Below are 19,399 nucleotides of genomic sequence, written 5' to 3' on the forward strand. Positions count from 1 at the left end.
AGTTTCAGCCCTACCAATAAAACTGCAATGCAAAACATCCTTTCTAGATAACTCTCCACATGCTAGTGTTCTTTGTCACTAGAAAACTGGGTAGGAGGGGTAGGGCACAGCACAGCCATAATAAACAGAGTCTCTTAAATTTAAAAGAAATTGAAAATAAGCGAGAAAAAATAAACCTCATATATTTCAGAAACAAATTTGGCCTCACTTTACAGTTCCTGCTTCCCAGCCACTCACAGAATGACAGTGTTACCAGATAAAGGCACCCTGTTGCCGTAGACTGCATTTAAATTTATATTGCAAACAACAGGCCCCATTACCTCTGGATTTTCTGACTGCATTCCTAATATTGTTGTTCTCCATGCTTTATTATTTCTTCCATCTCCATGTAAGATTGTTTTCCTAGTGCGTGACAATATGCCCTTTGATTCCTCCTACTCTTTTTCCAACTTCATTGACCTTTGTTTAAGCAGCCTGATATTTAGTACTCCATTTTCAACCACTTTTGCTCACTTTGTCGTCTTCTGCTTTTGCAGCTGCATTTTTTCCTGCATAAGAAACTAAGGGGAGCTCTTCTGCACCAGACTCAAAACCAATCTAGTCCAGCATCATGCACCAGATATTTGTACATTTCTATACAAAATGGCCTCACTGTCACTTCCTGGACTGATGTTTGGATCAGAATTTAGCTCTCTCTTGCATAGGTGGGGGACCTTTCTCAGGTTGAGGTCACTTTATTCTGGGGGAAAGTATTGCAGTATTGCAGTTGTGGGAAATCTCTGCCCTACAGGCCAAATAGGACCCACAATGCCCTTTCCCCCAACCGATACCCTAATGTCCCATGCTAGACATAATAAGCAACATCAAGTGTGGGTAGGTAAAGACCTTAAAGTCCCACTCTTTCTCTGGTAAGCAGGGCTCCCTCTCAGGACCAGCCAAGTGATCTGCACTGAGAGGGAGCCACCCACTCAGAGTAGCTGCACAGGAACTCCCTATTGCAGCTGAAGGGGCTCTCTGTGCTGATCAGTTGAAGTCCTTCTGCAGGTGGTTTATATTCGAATCGCTTGCAAATGGACTTAACAGCCATTAGCTGATTGGCACCAAGACCGTTGAAAACAAGCTCTCAGCACTAATTGGCTGTTCGGCACCAATTGCCAGATCCAATTACTCATGTCTGCAGTCGTGAGCGGGATCAGACCCTCCCCCCCACAATCACACACCCTTAACACAAAGAGACACACAAGTACAATCACACCTACATATCTACCGTATTTTTCGCTCTATAAGACACACCAGACCACAAGACACACCTAGTTTTTGGAGGAGGAAAACAAGAAAAAAAAATATTCTGAATCTCAGAAGCCAGAACAGCAAGAGGGATCACTGTGCAGTGAAAGCAGCAGTCCCTCTTGCTGTTCTAGCTTCTGGGATAGCTGCGCAGCCTGCATTCGCTCCATAAGACGCACACACATTTCCCCTTACTTTTTAGGAGGGAAAAAGTGAGTCTTATAGAGCAAAAAATACGGTATTTCCCATGACAGGGCATTGAATTTTTAATTCCATAACTCCGCTCAAGTTTCACCCTAAATTCACCCTGTAGACATTTAGGTACAAAGTTTGTAAAGCCAAGCTCTCCAATACCCTTTATGTGCCCTGACTGCGCCAACGGCAAAACAACCTCAGCAATCCAAGCAGAACAATGCAGATAATGCCAATGCACAGATGAACAACAAACCCTGCCTTACAGCTATTCAAAACTTTTTTAAAAAAATAAAAAATTGCTTGCATGCAATTGCAAAGCACATGGAGAGTTTCTGCATATTTGCAAGGAACTCAAGTCGAACTCTCTATGGAACCATCCCCCTCCCCCATGTTTTGATCCTCTTGAAGCAGTTCTTCTTGCAGAGCAAGGAGGGCCAATTATATGCTTTGCACAACATCAGTGCCCTTTCCCTCTGACCTGTTTCCCATTGAACAGCTGATGGATGGGAGTCGACCAAGAGGGCCTGATGAAATCTTGCTGCAGACCATAGATGGTTTATGGGTCAGCAAACTCTGGTTTCTCATTTCCTTGAACATAGTGACTCAATTTTCAGAAGTTTGAACATATCAAATCATGCATACCAATACTATTTTGGGAGAAAATGCACATTTTAACAAATATTTAATACATTTTTTTTTAAAAAGGTTACAGACTAAAGTGGGAGAAAAAAAGAATTGAATTATGGGGGGAAAGGACCTCTAAATGGTTAAGTCCAGTCAAAGGTGACTATGGGGTTGCAGCGCTCATTTAGCTTCAGGCCGAGGGAGCTAGCATTTGTCCACAAAGAGCTTTCTGGGTCATGTTGCCAGCATGACTAAACTGCTTCTGGTGCAGCATGACGGAAACCAGAGCACACGGAAATGCTGTTTACCTTCCTGCCACAGTGATACCTATTTATCTACTTGCACTGGTGTGCTTTTGAAGGGCTAGGTTGGCAGGAGCTGGGACAGAGCAATGGGAGCTCACCCTGTCGTGTGGATTCGAACCGCTGACCTTCTGATCAGCAAGCCCAAGACATTCAGTGGTTTAGATCACAGCACCACCTGCTGTGACTCATCTGAAATAAACAAGAATAGCCCATCTCTCAATCAATCATCTCTAAAAGTGACAATGAGTTGCAATGAAGTGGCTGTCAGGGATTCTGAAGGCCAGCATCCTTGCATTCATGCTGATGGTCCATTTTTAAAAGAGCTTCAATGGTACAACTGGGGCTAACTATTATAGTGAATGAAATGCCTCATTTCTTGCTTACACTTGGCTTTTGTGTCAGAGGTGTGCTGAATTACAACTGATATTTGCTCCCAGGGAGGAGAGGAGGAGGGAAAAGAAATCTATGAAAAGGCCTTTTTAATATGAGATAATGGATAGCGCGTGCAATTTCTGGCCTTTAACCTCGCAGGGGTATTTTCCATTTCAGAAAAATCTCACCCAGATTAATTGTCGGAAGTGAGTAATGAAACAAAGGGCTTTGACCTTTCATCTTTTAGACAAAAAACCACAATTGTGCTCCAGCAGCAGGAAATTGAAGCTTGACAAATCTCAATGAGGTCACTTCGCCAGCGTGAGGAAGGAGAGTCTGTGCTCACCCACATTCTTCACACCAAGATGACTGCTAATATAAATACTCATTGTCTCAGCATGAGGGGCACAGAAGCAGGCATGAAATGCTCAATTTCAACATTAAGTGATTATTGTATGAGTTGATCCTTCCTCACTCTAGGTTAAGACAATTTCTCTCTCCAAGCTCGCATATTCAATCAGATCCTCTGCATGGAAAAGGAATAACGTTGGTGGGGTTTGGGGTTGGGTTGACAAAATCTCTCTCTCTCTCTCTCTCTCTCTCTCTCTCTCACACACACACACACACACACACGGGGGGGGGGGGGAGGCATAAGAGGATTAAACCAGGGATCTGTTTTATCAGAGTGAGAGACTCTGTGTTGGACATCAGGAGATAGCTTTTTCCACCTGCCTTTCCTCAAGGAGCTGCTGCTAGGAGAACAACTGTGCGGGGTCAGAGCCTTCATAAGGGAGATGTTTCCAGAGAAAGAACTACAAGAGGAGAGAGCCTCTGTGGTTGATATCAGGAGATGGTTGGTTTAACTTGTGTTGCCTCACCCTCCAACTTCAGGAGCCATTGTAAGGGAGTTGCATAGTGGATATTTTGATTTGACCAATTAGAAAGCTGCACGTTTGGTTAAATATATAAAACTGTATGCTTGGTTTAGCTATATATAAAACCAGAGTTTCCCAAATCTTTTGGGACTACTACCCTCTTGGTTGCATCAGTGCTCCCTATTTTACCTATAAGCTTTATTCAAAACAGTGGTTTGCTCACCCCACTGATGAAGATAATAACACAAAATTCAAAACAGTATCAATTAATTGCACATTTATTCAAAATCCAATTAAAACGATTTACTTTAATTAATTCAACAAATGGATGTTGAGTCAGTGATATCAGCTTTTCAAAGCGTGATACTCATTTACACCTCCTGACACCCCCTTGCCACTTAGTGCCCCCCAGGTAATTCCACTGCCCCACCCCACCTTGAGAACCACTGTATTAAATGAATGGGTAATTATTGATTAATATTATTTTTTTGTTAGTATTTGGTTTTTGAGATTATATATCATTTTATGTATTGTCATTGTATTATTGTACTGAGACTGCTTTTCCTGAGCGCAGACTGACTGTGGAAAATGAGGTATACAAATAAACCGATAATGTTGATTGTTAATATGCTCCCAAATACACTTCATTGTGTGCTAAGCAAATCTGGAGCAAATAGCACAGCGATCTGCCTCAGAGAAAGCAGCCTAGCTATGCCTGTGCATCAGCTTAACCCCCAGGCAAGAATAATGTTATTGCTGCTGTTTTCTTCACAGCCTTGACATCTGCAACTGGTTTGCTGCAGAGGAATAAAAAGAAGAAGAAAAGAAATAGATGTTCCCTGGAGAAGTTCTTGCCAGTGCCCTAGAGGCCAAGGCTCTCCGTGGTTTAACCCCGTGTCCTTCTTCATAAAGGAAGGGGAAAGAAGGATCTGCACTTTTATCAATTCAGCATTAGAAGGTTGCTTGACGACGGTTCAAGCTTGTTTCAGCTTGAGATCCTTCACAGAATGGAGGTGGAATTTATGCACCAATGTGTCCCTCCAGCACTTACCAAGGGCGCACATGAGATTAATCACAGGACAAAGGCCTCGAAGGAACTGTGAAAGCTCCTTGCTAACCCCTCCTCCCTCCTCTGACAGCGTGGCTAATTTGCTGTCTTGTGAGTGTCCCTGAGCTTTCATTCATTGCTCTTCCCTCATGAGAGCTTGTCAGCAGGAAGGGTTGTGGTGAGAAAGAAACTAAGGACTCAACAGGAGACTGGTCTGAATCAGGGCCTATCTGCAGATGACATTAAAGGAGCCGCTGCCAGTCACATTTGTGGCATTTGCTTATTTAATAATAAGGGAAAACCACATGCACACTCACACATCTTTCTTCAGGACTGTAGCTTGAAGGAAGAGAAAGTTTAACTCATCCTGCTAAGGTAAGTTCCCAATAACACCACCATTCTGCACTGCAGTTTGCAATTCCAGTTCTCTTTTAGCTCATTGCTTTATTCATCTAGGAACTAACAATCGTGTTTCATTCAACAGTAAGCAGGCTGGAATTTCTCAGCAGAAAATTGTCTGTGGTGGCATCGAAGCAGTTGGGGATGAATCCAATTTAGGACAGTCACATGATTCATTTAAAGCATTATGATGCCACTTTAAAATTCTAGAACCCAATAATCCTAGAAGCTGTCAAAGAACTACATTTCCCAGAGTGGTTTAACAATCAATTCCTTTTCAAAGCAACTCTGGGATTAGGGGGTCTCCTAACAACTCTCAGAACCCTTAACAAACTTTTTTCTTGGGGGGAGGGAACCATGATGGTTTAAAGTGGTATCATAGTGGCCTAACTCAGAGTAGCCTCCTAAGTTGTCCAATTTATGCAAAGACTTCTGCTTGTTCACATAATGTCTGTGCTCTCTCTTCTCCCTGCTTGCCCCCTCTCCCCAATGCTTATCCCAAATCTGCTTTGGAAGGTTGAAGAAACCCCAGAACAGATTTGGGTGGGCCACAGGCTGAGGGGACGGAAAGGAAGTTCCATTGTACAAATATGATTCTGGATATGACCCATTCCAATCAATGGGCTGAAGTTAGTCATGTCCATTAATTTCAGTGACTCTCCTCTCAATATGATTTGGTTGGAAGCAAACCTTAGAGGACTTCACCTCCCTCTGCCCAAGAATAGTCAGCAAAATTCATCTCTCATTCATTTGCCTCAAACAAATAGCACGGAGAATTTTATGCCAGTTTTGCTCAGCCTTCTACAAAATCTAGAAATGAATAAGGGAATAATGGAGACTTCCTAATGCAGTGGTTTCACTCTGGGAAAGAGAGCCATTAGTTTGGAATTTTAAAATCTAGAGATAAATATGGATGAAAAGAAAGATCCCGCATGATAGAGAAGCACTTAGCAAAATATGCAAGAACAATATACTAATTATATAAATTGTCAGCAATGAAAGCAGAAATGCAACCCCTGCAGCTCATGATGCCATTTCAATGTGACCCTTGGATGCAATAAATTGTTTTTTGATGAGTTAAACGTTTGACTAAACACATCAGATGTTTTCCCTTAAAGGCATAAATGAAAGGATATGGAAAAGGGACACAACATACAGTCTCCAAGCATAAATGCATTTTCCTGGCCTGTGGATATATATTTATATATATATAATGTCATAAAAAATTTAGCCCTCCAATTTTTTTAAAAAATCAGCCTTAATGAAAAATTCAGTTTAACCTTCAAGGAGTGAAAGCACAGGGGAAAAACTTGTAGAAAATACCTTAAAAACTCAAGCAGAAGTCAGAGAGCAAGTTAATATAACAACCCAGCAGTTACCATTTCAAAATCACATTCACAGAAGCCTGTTAGACCATTTTCTTGGCCAGTTTTTAATTTCTAAAAATTGGCTGGGGGAGCAGCAATGTCTTCCCATTCACAAAGAACCCTACACCTTCTGCTTCCTCTTTGAACATTCTTCGCCATTCTTGAGTTAGGGCTAAATGACTGGCAGAGGGCAGAACTGTGCCTCCCTCCCCTACCCCTGATGCCATGAGCTCTCTCTACCCCCAATATGTCCATATATTGACATGGAAGTCTTCCTGAGTACAATACCCTTTGAAGAATACTAGGTATGATTGATTGAGCATGTATGGAACATGTATGAAGAGGTGGGTGGATAGTTGGTGCCAATTGCCAGCCACAGAGAAAGCTTGGTAAATTTCCCCTGCTGAACATATTCAGAATGTCTCCCCCAAAACACGCTGTGATGTTGTAAGGCCCTATTTGGTCAGTCAAACCCTGGAGGCCATAGAAAAGATGAAAGGAGACCTAGAGTAGCCTAGGGCACCACAGGACCTGTGATACACATCTGCTAGATGGCATCTGGTTCACCAAGTAGGCAGCAACATCATCACTCAGTGCATCACAGCAAAGGAGACTAGGTTTGGTGGGACATCCCATGGACTGCATCTGGCCTCATCTTGTCTGCATGAAGGAAGCTGTTGTGTTTCCATCACTATGTACCAGAGGCTCTGAAGATGGGGAGTAGCATTACTAGCAACAGCTCACAACTCACTACTGATGCTTCTCACATTTGTCCAGACTAGGCCCAGAATGTGATGGAAAGCAGTGGGTGCTGTTTCCGCTAGGAAATGCATCCCTCCTCCATGGCCTGAATCTAGAATCTTCACCACTTTCACTCTACCACTAAGGAAAGGTTTATATTTACAGTACAGGCTTTTGAAGAAAACCTTCTCTCATTAATTGTATGGACACTCCTCTGTGTCCATCAAATAATGTCAAAATACAATAAAGGGGTGCAGAAGGTACTGAGTGACATTTGTTGACATTTTCCACGCAGGCAAAACAAGGTAAAATTGAAGCTGAACATAAAAAGGTCTGGGAGTTAATGTAGTCTCTCATCAGTGTCTCTCCAGGCAGGGTTGGCTGGAAACATCCTGAGTATCTGTTCCCTGTTATTCTTAAAACATCTTCAAGTGCACTCATATTTTCCAGTCTAATTTATTTTTTAAAATCCAATGACTATGACTTGGGCCTCAACTGCACTTTACATTTAAAGCAGTCTCATATCAATTTAAACAGTTGTGGTTTGCCACAAAGAACAATGGGAACTATGGTTTGTTAAAGGTGCCAAGAGATGTTAGGAGACTCCCTATTCCATCTCAGAGACTTACAGTTCTCAGAGTAGTTTAACAGTCCATCCTTCTTTCTAGGGAATTCTATGAACTGTAGTTCTGTGAGGAGAACAACCCTCAACACCCTGGAGTCTCTGAGGGAAGACATGAGGTGGAATGGAACTGCATTAAATGTACAGGACATGGGAGGCCTTAGTTAGATCTCCCCTGGGGCATGGGTATATTAGCTTTGGTCAGCTTTTGATTTAAGAGAAAATCTGCCTTTTTCTCACAAATTAGTGGTGAATTTTTCTGCATTTTCATTTGCATAAAAGTAATGATAACCAGGAGAAAACGAAGAATATCTTGGTTAAATAAAAGACAATTATATAGTTGGGCCTCGTATAATTTGGAAGAATGTCTTCAGGTATCAGCTGAGTGCTTTCTCATTTGTATGCAGTATCAAAAATTGCAAATACAATTGAGGGAAGATGTTTCAGAGCCTTGTCTATTTCATTTCCCAAATGAGCAAACAGCACTTACACGAACGTGAACAACCAATCACCATCTGTTTCAATAAAAGATCCATGCCTTGTAGATAATCATCAGCAAACCCCAAAACCAAAATCCTATTAATGCCTTACCCTTTGTGGCATTTGCATAGCAAGCTTGCAAGATTACCGGTACCGCATAGAAAATGTCTTCAAAATGCATTCCAAGTATTTAATATCATCTCATTTTAATCCCCAGGACAATCCTTATGGTAGGTTCTGTAAGGTAGGTATTATTATTCTCCCTGTTTTGCCCACAGCAAAGGGAACTTCCTGATTCAGAGTACCCATAACCACTATGCGACACCACCACTCACATTGAACAGTACCATATATTTCTGTTGATCTTCCCCCCAGTTTTGTGTGAGTTGCTCATTCTTTAAAATTTACAAGGATACACTGCAAACAAAGGAGAAATAATTCAATCACGGCTGAAATATAGGACATTACTGTCAGTCATTGTTAACTCTAGTTACCACCAGCTCTATCTGCACATAACAGGCTACTTGATAAAGCCTACTTCTTAGATCAAGCATGGCCAAACTTAGCCCTCCAGATGTTTTGAGACTACAGTTCCCATCATCCCTGACCACTGGTCCTGTTAACTAGGGATGATGGGCGCTGTAGTCCCAAAACATCTGGAGAGCCAAGTTTGGCCATGCCTGTCTTAGGTGAAGCTTGTAATGTTCATTGTGTGCACCTGTTGATAAGATGTACCGCACTGTGATAATTTTCAGCATACACTAGCAGACAGTATGGTGGGGTTCCGTTTTTTATTTTTGCCCTTACTGGATAAACTGTATTTTTTTATTATTATTTCATAAAGTCCTATTGGTTTTAATGTATTTATGTGTGGTTCATTGCCTGTTTGTAAGTCACTTTGGGTTGCCCTGGGCAAGATAAAGTGACTAACACATGTAATAAATAATAATAACATAATATAAATGCTGTTGTTAGCAGAAGTTAATTTTCAGCTAATGCTTTAGTCAACTTCTGGTTAAAAATAACAGTAATGCTTATTATGTTCATAGCCCATCTTTCCACCAAGGAGCTCAAGGAAGCAGACATAATTCTTTCAGCCTCTGTTTTATCCACACCCACACAAAAAATCTTAGGTTAGGCTAAGAAAAAGGAACTGACCCAAGTAGTGGCATGTGGTGAAATTTTTCGTGGGGAAACAGGGCCAGAAGCACCAGTTTGCAAGGGCGATTGTGGGGGGCGACGTTGCATGCGTGAGCACTGCAGCTCCTTCCCTATTCCAGGCAGAAGCTTCCCAGGCTTTGGGAAGGAGACCCCAGGCTTTAAAAGCTTTAATACTCTAATTTACTGGGAACATTTAGGGGACTAGCCTAGTCCCCTTAGTCCACTGACCACACACCACTGGACCCAAGGTCACCCAGTAAGCTTTCTAGATGACATCTGAGACTGTTACACCACACTGTGTCAGGGACTGTGCTGAGGAGGGCTGTACGGAGGAGGGATGGTGGGAGCCTCCCCCTGCTCCTACTCCAGATCCTTAATCTTCCCAGGAACAGGAGGACAGTATAGATTTGGAACAGTGGTTTGCAGAGGGACATAGCTCAGAAAGCAGAAGCTGGGAAATACTAGAGGAACAGCTAGGAGAAGAAACACTGGAAGACAGAGGGTTAACAGATTCACTGTCTCTGGAAAGCATTCCTCTGCTCTCCCCAAGGTCAAGAAGAGCTCAGAAAGTGGCAGAACAGAAAGCACACAAATCACAGAGGGTACAAACCCAGATTACAAAACGTAGAGGTGATGTAGATTAATAGGAACGTAAGGGAATGGGATCCTTAACTTGGAGCACCACCATTCTAGGAGATGGGTTCTTTGTTCTCTCGCTGTGATTATTAAAGTTTCTGATAAGAAGACTCCTTTTCCTTTGTTCTGCTTATCTACTGCAACAGGGGGTGGGCAGCCGATTCCCTGAAGTCTGACATGCTGACCCTCTATACCTTGTTTCATAAGAAATACATAAGAAGAGTCAGGTGCTTTGAGTACAACTCCCATCATTCCTGACCACTGATTATGCTGTCTGGGGCTGAGCGGAGATGCAGTCCACAGCATAAGCGCATAAGAAGAGCCTGCTGTGTCAGGCCAATGGCCCATCTAATCCAGCTTTCTGTTCTCACAGTGCCCAACCAAATGCATATGGGAAGCCTACAAGGCAGATCTGCCTTCCTGTGGTTTCCAGCCACTGGTATTCAGAAGCACTGCTGCCTCTGACAGTAGAGGTAGCCTTCTGTGAAGCCCAGGGAGATGCTACAGTGAAAAGGATAGTAATTCAATCACCACTGTGGTACAAAGGGGGAAATGGGGCATTACCGCCAGTAATTTCTAATTCTGCTTACCACAACCTCTATCACCACATAACAGGCTCCTTGAAAAGGCCTCTCTCTTGTGTGGAGCTTGTAATGCTCATTATGTGCACCTGATGATAACATGTCCCCAAGAGACACATTGCTTGCCAAGGTTTGTTTACAGTTACATCATTCAGCTGTTGTCTTCCTTTCTTTCAACATCTTGAATTTGGCTCTTCCCTTTAAAAGGAAGGGGACTGTCAATACAGATTTGCCAGCTGTGGGTAATCTCTGAGTAAGTGTAAGCCCATGATTGTTGCAATAGCTTTCAGCATAAACTGGCTGTCAGAAGGCTGAGGAAGCTTGAGCTCCTTTGTCAGTTTTGATGGTCACAGTGACTTGGGGGAAAGGGGACATTAGCAAGGAAAACATGAGAAAATGTTCCTGCATCTTCACTAGTCACAAAAGTGGTCAGTGATAAATATAAGAACATACAACTGCCTGGCTGGAGCAGACCAAAGGCCATCAGTGGCCAACCAAATGCTTATGGAAAACCAACAAAGAGAAGATGAGCAACTGGTATATTTAGCTACCATGACTAGCAGCCACTGATAGCTTTATCCTCCATGAATTTGCCTAATTATTAAAGCCATCTAAGTTGGTGCCCATCATGGCCTCCTTGGGACTGAGTTTAAAAGCCCCAAATGCTGCAACCTTTCCCCATAAAGGACTTGCTCCATGCCCTTCATCATTTTGTTGCCCATTTCTGAATAATAGCATGTCTTAGGTGAGGCAACCAGAGCTGTACACAGTATTCCAAATGCAGTTGCACAATAAATCTGCAGAATGGTATTGTGGTGGCTATCACTGCATTTTGAGGTAGCAAATTCCATGGCTCAGCTATTTGGTTGGTGACAAATTACGTCCTTTTGTCTCTCCTGAATCTCTAACCATTCAGCTCCACTGGCTGGCCCCAGATCTCAGTATTATGAGAGGGGAAGAATCAAAGCTCAGGGGTAGAGCAGCTGCTTTGCATGCTGAAGGCCCCAAATTCAATCCCTTGTATCTCCAAGTAGGGGCTGGGAATGTTCCCTGCCTGCAACCTTGGAGAGCTCCTGTCATTCATTGTAGACCAGGGGTGGCCAACTCCCAAGAGACTGCGATCTACTCACATAATTAAAAACTGGCAGTGATCTACCCACTGGGGGGGGGGGGGGGTTTCAGGTCAAAGATATTGAGCTTTTCTTAGGAAGGAGAGCCCTGTTTTGGGGGAGTTTGGGGCTAAGCCGTTGCCCATTTTGGGGGAGAAAGGGGAACAGCCACTCACTGACAGATCGCTGGGGAAACAAACAGCCTCACTGGGTAAACTCTGTCTTCTGTACTGCAGATAGTGCAACAACAGAGCGTGGGGGTGGGGCCAGATTCTATTTTACCAATGCTAAGGAAAGGGATCAACCATGATGTACCAAAACCTCCCGGGGATCTATCGGTAGATTGCGATCGACCAATACTGAACTAGATGGACTAATTGTCTGACTATGTTTCCCTGTCTCTCTAAACATTTTCTCCACACTATGCATAATTTTATATACCTCTATCATGTCTCCCTTTCCTCACTCCCCCCCATGCAATCATTTTTCCACGATGACAAAGAAGGTACGGTTTGATCCTATTTCCATGCCAGATAGAAGAACTAGCTGAGAACACAGCAGGGTACGCTATGAGCCCAGATGTACTCCCCAGGCCTGTCCCTGAAGCGCACAAGATGACATGCTTGCCTAGAGCACCGTTTGTCCCAAATATTTTAGTGCAAAAAGAAGTCCTCTTCAGCCAGTATGGAATTGAAGTTACATCTTTCAGGCCTAACCCTGTGTCACCCGGAAAAATAATTAAGGAGCCCTCAAATGCAATCTTGTACCTTTCCAAGGAACAAGGAACTTACCTTGGTTTCACATAAGTCACTTAAAACTCACCTCTCTATAGGTCAAGGCACTCTGCTCTTTTTCAAAACCCACATTCAAATTCTATTTCAAAAGCAACCTCTCTCCTGATTTAACATTATCTTATCTTTTCTGCGCCTTTTGTTACTTCTCAGTATTGACCCCTAACCCATACTCATTCATGCTTTTATTTTATTTTATGCTAAAAGTTATAATTTCATACGGTGCTTCATGTAACGATCACGAAGCAGTGTACAGAACAGGGTAAGAAGTTATGAAGGGTGTGAATTGGCTCTATGCATACTCCAAATTATGAGGTGAATTGGGGTGAATCAGGGAATACTCTTACATTCCCAAGCTGTATTTAGCTGCTAACAAGACATTTTGAGTCAGATCCAGGACTCCTTAAACTTGCTCTGCATCCCTAACTGTCCAAAAAATGTACAATTGCCACTCACCCCGAGAAACAAAACCAAACAGATTGGTGAAAATGCTCAGAGACCAAGGGGGCAGATGCGGAGAGGTGAATGTATCTATTGTTTTGATGGGCAGGTCTAGCTTTAATCACAGTATATTATTTCCCCAAGGTACCCCAATCACATGTTTTTCAGTGAGAGCTGGACCATAAAGAAGGCTGATAGCCAAAGAATTGATGCTTTTGAATTATGGTGCTGGAGGAGACTCTTGAGAGTCCCGTGGACTGCAAGAAGATCAAACCTATCCATTCTGAAGGAATGCTTACTGGAAGGACAGATCCTGAAGCTGAGGCTCCAATACTTTGGCTACCTCATGAGAGGTTACTTTTCAGTTACTTTGGCCACATCATGAGAAGAGAAGACTCCCTGGAAAAGACCCTGATGCTGGGAAAGATGGAGGGCACAAGGAGAAGGGGACGACAGAGGATGAGATGGTTGGACAGTGTTCTCGAAGCTACCAGCATGAGTTTGACCAAACTGGGGGAGGCAGTGGAAGACAGGAGTGCCTGGCGTGCTCTGGTCCAAGGGGTCACGAAGAGTCAGACACGACTAAATGACTAAACAACAACAACAACCCCAATCACATGTTTTTCATGAGGATTTATGCCTTCCCTTATGGAAATATCCACTGTACCCTCCAAAAAAATTCTTTTTGTGGAGTAACAGATGCAAGCAAAGTGACTGCCCCACCCCTCTGCCTCTTCCTCCTGCTAAGCACAGTGGCGGCAGCACCCATCTCCACAAACCACCCCTTGCTCCAGTTGCTAGGTGTAGTATGTCAGAATGGTTAGGAACATAAGCAAAGGAAAATTTTGGATATGAGGGAAACCAGAGGGGCCTTCCTTCCCAAGTGAATTCCCATTGTTTCTGATATTTGAATAACCTTGTGATCTTAACTTATCTAATGCCCAAACAGCTTCTGAACTCAGTGTTGAACCATGTGTTACTTTTTGACATAGTCAGTTCCCTATGTGGTCTCCTGGATCAATTCTGTATGAAGATCTGAATAATTGCATTCCCGTTGGATTATCATTATTTTGACCAGGGCCACTTGTTGCCAACAGTTTTGTTTATCCTGCAGGGTATTTTCCTGAATTTTCCAAAACGGCAGAAACAAAGTTTTTACGCTAGAAGCAGAAAAACCAAGAATATATTTGTGGCATGAACTAACCTCCTCAGAAGACTGATCTGAGTGTAAAGTAGCCCAGTGCTGAACTGAATAAAACTACAGTGGTACCTCAGGTTACAGACGCTTCAGGTTACAGACACTTCAGGTTACAGACTCCACTAACCCGGAAATAGTACCTCAGGTTAAGAACTTTGCTTCAGGATGAGAACAGAAATCGCACGGTGGCAGTGGGAGGCCCCATGAGCTAAAGTGGTACCTCAGGTTAAGAGCAGTTTCAGGTTAAGAATGGACCTCCAGAACGAATTAAGTTCTTAACTTGAGGTACCACTACTGTACTCGACTCTGAGAACAAATACATGGAATTTTAGGTGTATTTTGCTTCTCCCCTTAGAGTCCTGTCAAGAGGTTATTCATAACATCTACGGCAGGAGTGTGGGTGTGCAGTGGCCCTCCAGAGATTGTTGAACTCCATCAGCCACACCCAGGATCGAGAATGGCCAGGAAATATGGGAAATGAAGTCCAACAACACATGGCAGGCCATGGATTCCTCTTCCTCTGCGAGAATCAGCTGAAAAGCAAAATAGATGACTGTGAAAGAGAATTATGGCATTTCTGCCCATTTCCCCAGGGAAATCACGATGGGTGAAGAATGCTTACTCTTCCGTGGCATTAGTCAACAGAGCAAGCAGCTTCAGGTGCCAAATGACACCCTCCCCGCAAAACACATCTACAGGCACAAACACACACAAACAAAACAAGAATAAAAAGGCCAAAACACTTTGAAGATGACTCCCTGCTGCTGTAGGGTATTAACAAATGTCAGGCTGATACAATGAACTTCGTTCCTCATTCATAAAATATTTTTTAGCATGTTATTTACTCCAGTCAGGTTATGCTGAAACACAGGGCTCGCTGCAGTGGGGGAAAGTTACCATCAAGCAACCATATTCAGTTCAAAGTCTTACCTGCTCACCATTTCCCCCCCTTATGAAAAGCCTTAGTAACAATTAATGGATGTCAACAGTAAATATAGTATTTGTGTGATGGACTCATGGGAAAAAGCTGCCCCATGAGCACTTGAAGAGGGGAGGGGAAAGTCTATATTAGAGCACGTCCCCTGAAGCTTGGGGCCATTTTGCCTTGAGGGTTTTTGTCTAGAGTCCAATCCTGATTAATCATGAATCTGATGCCCTTCTATCCTGAAAGTGATTGGACGGATGCTCTCCGGAGAAATAAAGTACTCTGTAGTTTCCCGATCCCTGTCTAAAGCAACGCAACAAGGTAAGCTAACACATTCAGACAGTGCCACATTCAAATCATTGTTTTAATGGAATTGTTGTTCTTGTTGTTGTTATTTGTACCCCACCCATCTGACTGGGTTGCCCCTGGATGTTCCTTTTCCATTACAGCTTGATGTCAGCACTGTTTGAAGCCACGTATTTTCCAGTCATGACTGTGTCTGAATATCCAGAGTATGAGCAGAGGAATCCTACTGCCTGACCTGCCATACTGGAGGGGATTAGGATGTGGGCTCCATTGTCTGGAGCTTCCATCACTGCAAACGTTCCTGCTGTGTCCACTGCATTAGCTATACCCCCACAGTGCTACCACAGTGGAACCCAGGAGCAATGAGGGTGTGGAGCTGAACCAGCCAAGGATCCACAGGATTTTAAGTCATTCCAGTGATGTGCCATTTCTAGACTACTCTGCTGCACCAACTGGAAGAATTTTTTCTTGTCTCCCTGCTTCTTCCCTGACCAGCATAAGCAGGAGACTTCTGATGTGGGAGCTAATTACCTATCCATTCATCTATCTATATCTCATCCTCCATTATTATTTTCCCACCCCAATTCATTACATTAACCAGCTTAAACATTTCTATTCCAATTATCAGCGCTCTGCATTTGATTGATGACCCGTTTGAGAGACTTGCAACTTTCTCTATAGTTTCAGTTCTTAATTGGGAGCTAACAAAACAGGTGTCCATTATCGTAAAAAAATTATGAGCTCATGCCATTTCTATGGAGGGTTCTTCTTTGCCACTTATCAGCTGCTGTCTTTAGCAGAGTAAGACCTACCAATCATAATAAATCTGCCCATTCCTTCCTCTGTGCCAAAATATGAGAATAGTGTATTTAAATGGGAGATACCCTTCATGGCTGCATCATGAACCAAAGTTCCAAAATTTCAGCTCAGAGATACTCGGACCTCCCTACAGACACTTCTTTTCCCTCAGAAGAAGAGTTTGGATTTGATATCCCACTTTATCACTACCCGAAGGAGTCTCAAAGCGTCTAACATTCTCCTTTCCCTTCCTCCCCCACAACAAACACTCTGTGAGGTGAGTGGGGCTGAGAGACTTCAAAGAAGTGTGACTGGCCCAAGGTCACCCAGCAGCTGCATGTGGAGGAGCGGAGACGTGAACCCGGTTCACCAGATTATGAGTCTATCACTCTTAACTACACCACACTGGCTCTCAGGGCAATTAATAGAATATAACTAACAGAGTGTCATTACAAAATCACAAGTACCTCCCCTTGTTGGAATTTCCTTGTTGGAATTTCCTTGTTGGATTACAAAATCAAAAGTACCTCCCCTTGTTGGAATTTCCACCTATTTTATAAAACCAGTATTCTCTGGCAGGCAAGGACACAGTCAGCCTTCCACTGCCCACTACAGCCATCAACAACATATAATGGAACAAAGATCTCTAGGGTACTTGGCTTAGTCATTTGATTAGCTTTACATCAGTATCAGGAGGGCCACAGATTCCCAACCCTTAACATATAGCTACAGTATTTTCATACTACACTTTTTAGAGCACATTTTTCCTCTCACTGAATTCTGGGCCCTGTAGTTCATTAAGGGTTTCTGTGAATTGTAAGTCTTTGAAAGGTAAACTACTGTGCCCAGAATTCTTTGAAGGGAAAATGTGCTTTGAATTTGCTTTAAAGGCATAGTATGTACACAGCCTAAGTGCACCTAAGTGGCTATCTGGAATGACAACTTGAAAGAGGCAATGATAGAGGAAGCCCTGATTAGTTAGCCCATTGGAAAGGAAACACTCACAGACTGCAATCTGACTGTGAAACCCTGTGATCAAGGCCTGCAGTGTGTTTGCATGAGTGTTTAATCTAAGTCTACAAGCAACTCAGCCTACATCTCTGCCTCTCTGTCATTCCTGCCTCCCAAGGCCTCATCGTCAAATAACTTAGGAAACTGGTCATAACTGTCACACAGTGGGGTATTATTTTATGATTTTGAGAAGAGCGTTTGACTCTTTATAGTGCGGTGGTGATTAAAATCCCTCAGTGCAGGGGCAAGGACCACATTCCCTGTTGGTCAGCCCTACAAGGGCCATATTCAAAAGGCAGGTGAAACAAGGAGTGCCCAAAGTCAGTTTGGCTGCCACCCTCCTCTCTCTTTTACACACAAACGCACACACACACTGAACCACACATACAGCACACATGCCACACATACAGACCACCAGAAACAGCTCACTGTGTTGAGTGGACTAGTTTCGTAGCAGGAATTGCTGCTGTTTACCAAGAGTGGAAGGAGTGAGGCAGTGGAGAAGTCAATGTGGTACAAAAGTACCAGCCAAACTCATGCAACACTCCTGCTGGTGCATTTGCTCAGTACTAGATCAGCTTTTTCTTCCAACTCGGCCTTCCGGATGGAAGTAAAGGGGTTACAGAAGTTTTCATACTTTGAAAAGACCTGCAAATATATTTGTAGTCTTCTTTAATCAAGCCCCCTAGTCCCTCACTATGGTGTATAGGGGGTTCCATTACAGAGAATGCAACAGATGGGGAAAGCAAAGTAAAGGTAAAGGGACCCCTGACCATTAGGTCCAGTCGCAGATGACTCTGGGGTTGCGGCGCTCATCTCGCTTTACTGGCTGAGGGAGCCAGCGTTTGTCCGCAGACAGCTTCCAGGTCATGTGGCCAGCATGCCTAAGCTGCTTCTGGTGAACCAGAGCAGCGCATGGAAACACTGTTTAGCTTCCCACCAGAGTGGTACCTATTTATCTACCTGCACTTTGATGTGCTTTCGAACTGCTAGGTTAGCAGGAGCAGGGACCGAACAATGGGAGCTCACCCCGTTGTGGGGATTCGAACCGCCGACCTTCTGATCGGCAAGCCCTAGGCTCAGTGGTTTAGACCACAGCGCCACCCGCACTTCAGTGTAATTTCACCTTAGTCTGTAAACACTGCAGGTGTCTTTTGCTGGTTCCCTGTAGAGGCAGCCTGACCAAGCTCTTTAGCTGGAAATGGAATCTGTAGGCCCTGCTCCCTTCCATTGGAGAGGGGCTATAGCTCAGGAGTAAAGCTTCAGCTTTGCATGAATAATGTCCCATAATATTAGAACCAGTGGCCATCCAATGAAGCTGCTGGTGGGATATTCTTTTTTCCTTTTAATATTTTATTTTATTTAAAGATTCAAAGTTACACTTTATCACTGAACAGTTATAATCCTATTCTACAATATTAATGACTTCCTGTTCAGCCAACCTTGATGTTTATAATTATGATTACACACAATTGCATTTCAAAAATTCCGTCTTACCCAGTTTCATCTTTTAAAACAAATTTCTTTCTATGTTCTGTTATTCCCCCCCCCCCCCAGACGTCAAACCCCACTGTGGACTTCACATAGGAGAAGTTAGTTTTTAAATAGACTAGAAAAGGTCTCCAGTCCTCCTTGAAAGCTGGTGGGATATTCAGGACAGACAAAAGGATGTGCAGAGAAATACTATGGAATTTGCTCCTGCATAAAGAGGCATGGATGGATTTGGGGAGGATCAATTTGTCCATAGCTATATTACTTCCAGGATCAGAGAGACCATGGCCCTGAATGTCAGTTGCTGGGGAACAGAAGCAGGAGAAGGTTATTGCCCTCAGGTTCTGCTTGTGGGCTTCCCAGAGGTATTCAGTTGGCCATTGTAGGAAAGAAAATACAGGATGAAGGGGCATTTTGGTCTGATCCATTCGAAACTCGCCTTACACTGGGTCAGACCACTGATACCTCTAGCTCAGTATTGTCCATGCAGGCTGGCAGTGTGGTTATCCAAGGTTTCAAGCAGGGGAGCTTCCTATCCCTCCCTGGAGATGCCAGGGTTGGAACCTGTGACCTTATGCATGCAGAGCGCTGCCACTGAGCCACCTTTCCCCCTTCAATCTCCAGCATCTCCAGTTA

At 43.4% G+C, this 19,399-nt stretch overlaps 1 protein-coding gene across 5 annotated transcripts in view; it reads right to left on the reverse strand.

The window, feature by feature from the left end:
- The window catches only part of LRFN2 (leucine rich repeat and fibronectin type III domain containing 2), a 279,324-nt gene that overhangs the window by 87,742 nt on the left and 172,183 nt on the right, over positions 1–19,399 (reverse strand). The window lies entirely within an intron of this gene.

This window comes from Podarcis pityusensis, assembly GCF_964106645.2.
Source record: "Podarcis pityusensis genome assembly, chromosome: 3".
NCBI lineage: Eukaryota > Metazoa > Chordata > Lepidosauria > Squamata > Lacertidae > Podarcis > Podarcis pityusensis.